The sequence below is a fragment of the Eublepharis macularius genome, chromosome 3, assembly GCF_028583425.1.
Source record: "Eublepharis macularius isolate TG4126 chromosome 3, MPM_Emac_v1.0, whole genome shotgun sequence".
Lineage (NCBI taxonomy): Eukaryota > Metazoa > Chordata > Lepidosauria > Squamata > Eublepharidae > Eublepharis > Eublepharis macularius.
Window position 1 is genome coordinate 158,469,510 of NC_072792.1, and position 6,468 is coordinate 158,475,977.

The 6,468-nt window shown below is 41.9% G+C and overlaps 1 protein-coding gene across 1 annotated transcript in view; it reads left to right on the forward strand.

The window, feature by feature from the left end:
• Positions 1–6,045, forward strand: part of PSPC1 (paraspeckle component 1) — a 94,144-nt gene extending 88,099 nt beyond the window's left edge. The window contains exons 7-8 of the transcript XR_008596728.1: positions 2,340–2,446; positions 4,444–6,045. The gene's annotated coding sequence lies outside the window, so the exon portion shown is untranslated. The remainder of the gene's footprint in view (positions 1–2,339; positions 2,447–4,443) is intronic.
• Positions 6,046–6,468: the final 423 nt, after the last annotated feature.

A 6,468-nucleotide genomic window follows, 5' to 3' on the forward strand; every position in this document is an offset into this window, starting at 1 on the left:
TGGACTTTTAAAAACCTATATTTACTGCCCTTTATTTATAAAAATTAATCAAATTGTGTTTGCTCACTTATTTCACCTAATTCTGCTTCTGTTAGTTAAGGGTATGAGCAAAGGGCTGGGCAGGAAGCAGAAGCTCCGTTTGCTGAATTTATGGCAGAGTGGGGATTTGTTCAAGAACAAAAGTACTACAAAGCACCACACTGTGTGATTGTAATGAACAGGATACATCACCCATATAGAAAAATCCTTGAGACAATATTACAAATTGAAAGTGATAATTGGAACAAAATGCATTCATAGGTACTGAACACACATTCAAAAGGAGTCCATCACAAAGCAAGACAGGCATCTGGTATATTGTCTTTTTACAGATCAGCTGTAATGGACAGCAAATCTTAGCAGTGTTAAGGAAAATGAAAATATCCTTTAAGGTTTAGACCTTGGTTAAATGAGAGAGAGCCAGAACTTCTTACAGTTGTTTTGCTTATAGTGTGGGAATGGAGATGTACTACTTGAAAATCTATTTGATGGTGTGTATTCAGCACACACAACTGCACTTTGTTCCAATAATTATTTCAATTTGTAATATTGTCTCTGTGATTTTTCTTTTATAGGTGATGAATTGTGTCCGTTACAATTATACAGTGTAGTGCTTTGCAGTACCTATTTTTTCTTTTACCTTTACATCCTATGTTTCCCTTTGGGGTTGTGCAGGAAATACAAGACATCTCAGTCTTGCCATTCACACCATCTGAGAGAGACAACAAGGCTATCTGCCTAACACCCAAAACCAAGATGGTATTTTAATTTTTAAAGAAAAAATAGCGGGGAATTAAATTTTTCCCACTCCTCTATTTTGCCTCATTGCACTCTGTTGCTTAACTTTTGAATCCCATCCCATGTCTGATGCCAGAAGAAAATCAGTCTAGAAGAAAAATGCTTTAAGCAACAGAGTGTGGCACAGTATGGTGCCTTATATTGAATCAGATTGTTGGTAACACTGAGGTAACTGTCTCCCCAGACTTGCAACGACTGTTCAGGATCACAGGCTGAGGTCTGTCACATCACCTACTACTTGATGCTTTTAAGTGGAAACGCCAGAGATTGAAGCTGTGCCATTATGCATGCAAAGCAGATTTTCCACCACTGAACCACAAGGGTTTAACTGTTTTCATCTGTGTATTTTTCTCTCTCATGCATTTCATGAGAACAGGCGGACATATGAATGACATGTCACTGTCACATCTAGTTTGGAAGAGGGGTGTGTGGAGTGGTTCCTGGCCCAATGGATAATTTAGAGAGATCACTCCCTAGAGATGATGTTGGGGACAATGTTCTCATCTCTATACCACCTGTTTGCTGAATTCCCTGGCATCTTGGTAGCAGCAGGAGAGAAGGCAAATTGCACTCTGTGTGTGTGTGTGTGTGTGTGTGTGTGTGTGTGTGAGAGAGAGAGAGAGAGAGCCTCTTCTGAGGTATTGAGCTGCCAAGCAAAAGGGAAGGGCCTTCCTTTCATTAGCTCCCGAGGACAGGGCTCCACAGAATGTTGAGAAAACTGTCCTGCTTTTTTAGACTTGATACAAGAGAAATAAACTCAAAAATATTTTATTCCAAAATAAGTTATTGTGGACGTGCCCACTTTCCCAGATTTTATGAGCTGGGGTTTCACTATGCAGTTATTTTATGAGGGGTAATGAAAAATAAATAAAAGCAGGGTTAAGGAGCCATGAAGTATGGGTTCTATAGGGTAAATGTAACCATGAAATGAAAATATAATCAAGAAAGATACACAAACCTCTGATAGCCAATGCTTAGGTAGTTAATGCCTGTAATGGGTGCCAACCAACTCTCAGGTTTTGCTAAGGAACCCTCTTAAAGAATCCCCTTTCAAGAGTTTCCTGCTGGAACCCTCTCCCCTGCTTGAACAAACATGGGTTTTTTTTTGTTGTCGCTCATTATAGATGTTAACTTTGAATGGTCTCTAACTTTCCCCATTAAATTTAGTTTACATGATTGCATTTGGCTTTGTATATTGCTTGGCCCCTTGACTGTGCTGTTTGTTTGTTTTTCATATCCCTATATAACATGAGCGCATATTGAGGAGCCACTCATTGCATCTGAAGACATAGGCTCTAACCCATTACATTTTATGTAGGAATAAAAATTTGTTACATCTTTGCACTCACAAAACTTTGTTTTTTCCCTAAAATTTGCTAAAGTAGCTAGCCCTCTAGAACCGATCCCAGGGGAAATGTGTTTGGGAAGTATGGCATTTTTCAAAGGAAGGCTAATGATTTATCTGCCATTATAGTTAATATGCTATCATTAAATGTTTCTAGGAAACTATTACAGTGCTGATGCTGAAGTGCTGTTGAAGGCGTATAGTCACCAGCATGCTGTCCCAGGGATAAAGCAGTGAAACACCTTGGATCCATTGCAGTTGCAGGTACCTTTCTCCTATTCCCCTTTTGCCATGCAGAGTTAACAAAAGGACTGAATTTGTTTTGAATTCTTTGGATTGAGTCTCTTCTAGAGTGCTTCCATCACTTCTTAGAAACAATGTAATTGTTCTTAAAATAAATGCATTGTGGCTAAGAGTGTGCGCTTCAGGTATCCGATTTGGGTAAAATACCCAAATCAGGTCTGATTCGGAAAGCTTTGGTATTTCCAAATTGGGACCAGCATGCTGGCCCCAATTTGGAAATACCGAATCAAAGCTTCGTAATGCTTCGGGAAACTTTGGGGCCCCAGGGGTTAAGTTTAAAGGCCCCTTTTGCAAGTGGCAGGGCCATTTAAACTTTCCCATTCTCCACCCTTCCACCCCACCCCCACTTACCTGGCATCATACTGGAGGAGGCTGCCCTTTTGTCTCCCTGCTGGCCTCTGGCAGTGGCCCTCTCTGCTGGTTGTGCTGGCCACGGCTGCACGGCGACGGCAGCAGGAAAGGCCGTCTCTGCCAGCCAGCCATGGCTGCACGGCAATGGGGAAGGCCCTCTCTGCTGGCCGCAGCTGCATGGCAGTGGCAGGGAAGGCCTTCTCCATTGGCCAGCTGGCCAGTGCGGCATTGGCTCCAGCCTTCCGCCAGAGTGGAGTGTGGGGTGGGAGTTTAAGGGTGGGGGTGGGGTGGGCTTCCCCCCTCCCGTCACTTCAGCATGCTCCGAAACTTTATGAAGCATACTGAAGCGACTTAGAACCCCTAATCTGAAGCGGCATGCTGCTTTGGATTTCGTTTTTTTCCGAAGCTTTTTTCAGCTCCGAGTAAACCCAAAGTAGGAAACCCGAATCTTTTTCGGGTGCACACCCCTAATTGTGGCTTGTTTTTGACTGTACTTCATCCAAAGAGTACAGTGCAGAGATGTTTTAGTGAACTCTGAATGCAGAAGAGCTCCTTCCTCTCTTGATGTCCTATTTAGCAAGCAGAAGAGCATTTCTTTGTCTCTGGGTTGGGCTTTGGGGTATCTGTTGTCCTACACAGGCAGGGGTGGATGCTTATTGGTGTCTGAAAGTGGGAATAGAAACCCACTGATACTGGATATATATAAACATAGGATTCCCATGTTCATCCATTTGTGGCTGGCATAGTTCATCAGAAAATAAAGATCGGAGTTGCAGAATTAGCCACCAGCTTTAGGACGATTATGGAGTTGCAGTGCGAAAGGTGTGAAGGGCATTGGAACATCTTGGCCCACATTCGCTCCAGAACATTCACCCCTCTGCTATTTCCAGTGGAAGCAAAGGTTTACTCATGAGAAGCCAAGAAAATAGAGGCAAAAAAGATAGGGATGGTGGAGTACTGCTAAGAATGTCAGGCTAAGATCAAGGAGACTCACATTCAAATCCCTACTCTGCCACCACAGGTTGCTGACTGACCTTAGGCCAGTCATACACTCTCAGACCTACATCACAGGGTTGTTGCAAGGATAAAATGGAGGAATTATATAAGCCCCTTTAGGGAGAAAGGTAGAATATGACATTTGTTACAAGTCTAATTTTGGCTGTTGCTTCACCTGGTATTTCTGCAACACTTCTGGCAGAACTGCTTATTGAGTATTCAAAGTGCTGTTAAATATTGTGAGTGCAGCAGCCTACGTGGTTGGTGAGTGGAGCAAGCTGGGACTGGCCCTTAGTGTATATGTAACCACATTTTAAAGACTTGTTTTATATGCATGTTATATATAAATAAACAAAACAGCATAATATTGAGTTTTAAAGTTAGTTTGAAAGGAGAAGAGTAGCTTCTGATTAGCTCCTATCTCAGAGGGGAATCACATTTTTTCAAAACCCTAGAAAGCCTGTTTGATTGAAGGCGACAGTTTGAAATGCTTATATACTATGAAAGTTCAGTTCCCCTCTAAAAATATGGCCAGCTTTTCCAGTTAGATATGATAAAGACTCCTGACATACTTGTTATTGACTTAATCTTGTGTGTGGGTTGTTTTTTAGGTTGGAAGAGACCTATTAAGAAATTGATTCAATGTTTATCTTGAAGAAGTGATCATGGAACTCTTCGCCGCAGAGTGTCTCGATTGATTGTAAACAGCCTGCTTAATCATACCAGGGGTCCATTTCACACAGAGGTCAACAATTTGCTCTGGTGAGCCAAACGAACAGGGCATGGAGAGGCTGGGGCCCTCTGATGCTCCCTCTCAGTGCCAGTATTCAAAAGTTTGCTGCCTCAGAGGAGGGGGGCTCCCTTCAGTCATCATGGCTGGTAGCCATTGATGAACCTCTCCTCCATGAATCTGTCTGACCCACTTTTAAAGTTGTCTACGCTCATGGCCATCAACACCTCCCTTCATAATTCCGCCATTTATTTAGAGTAAAGAAATACTTGTCCTGAACCTATTTCCTAACAATTCCATTGGGTACCCCCAAATTCTAGTTTTATGAGAAAGGGAGAAAAAGCTTTCTCTGTCCAGTTTCTCCACACCTTGCATAATTTTATAAACAGCTGCCACAACTGCAGTGTGTTCTAAATGGGGCTGCACCATGGATCTATACAGAGGTGTTATATTGGTCTTTTTATTTTCAGTCCCCTTCCTAATAATTCCTAGAAAGCAGTTTGTCTTTTTCACAGCTGCTACACACTGCACTGACATTTTCATCCAGCTTTTCACTACAAGCCCAAGATGTTTTAGTCTCAGCCAGTTCAGACTATCAGCATATATTTGAAATTAGGATTTTTTGTTTCAATGTGCACTATTTTATAATTAACCTACATTGAACTTCATTTGCCAGTTTCCTACTCACTCAATTTAGAGATATCCTCCTGTAACATTTAATCTGCTTTGATTTTCACTAGCCTGAATAATCTAGTATTGTCTGCAAACGTGACTACAATGTTCACCTTCTATTCCCAATTATTTTTGAACAAATTAAATAGCACTGGCCCCAATACGAATCATTGTAGGAGCCCAGCTGCTCACCTCCCTCCATTACAAGAACTGTCCATTTACTCCCACCCATTTTGCCTGCTGTTAATCGATTAGAGGGCAAGTCTTTTTACCCGTAACTGCTAAATTTGCAACTGAGAGAAATCAGGTTTGGGCTGTGGTGTCACCAATATACAGATGATACCTTTCTTTTCCATCTAATTCCAAGGATGCTGTTTATATTCTGAACCAGTGCTTGGAATCAGTAATGGGCTGACACACCACTCACTGTAGAAAGCCAGGTGGCTGCAGTGGTTCAGCCTACGTTTGCCCTAGCATTAGGTGTCCCATTCACTGCAGCCATTTCTGCTTCAGTCAGCTCTAGCCAGTGATCCATGCCTTAGTTACATCTCTGTTGGACTATTGCAGTGCACTCTTACAGCTACCCTTAAAAATGGCTCAGAAGTAGTACAGCTCTTTATGTTCGTGGAGACTTTGATGTTGCCCTTGATTATAAAGTGGTAACATGCCTTAGATAATGTAGGGTGCTGCTGGAGTGGCCCATTTTTGCAATTAGTCACTGAAAATAGTGCACGACTTGATGACCATTTTTTGTTTCCTACATCTTTTCCTGCTTTTGAAAATGGGTACCTCATTAAAGTATTTAACTTGCTGTGCTGTCCTGGGTTGTCTAACTCCTGCTTGGATCCTTTCAAAAGCTGTTTTGCAAGAGGAGCTAATACTGCACAGTGTTGCTTATTTTGTAGTTGGATTAGTATGTATAAATGCATTTGTATGCAACCTACCTCATTCACAATTACCATACACACTCCCAAGATGAGGGTGAAGTATGCAGCACTAACTTCCTGGCTGCTGAAGGACAACAGGTGATCAACTGTTAACATTTATCCATTATTATTTCTCTACTGGACATTATTATTAGGAGCATAAAAGGCAAAAAATTATATTTACATGACCCTCTCCCCCCTCCCCTCCCCACCCCTCTCTATATATCTCTGGCCAGTTTCTTCATACCCTCCATGCATCTGACAAAGAGAGCTGTGGCTCTCAAAAGCTTATGCTACAATAAAGTTGT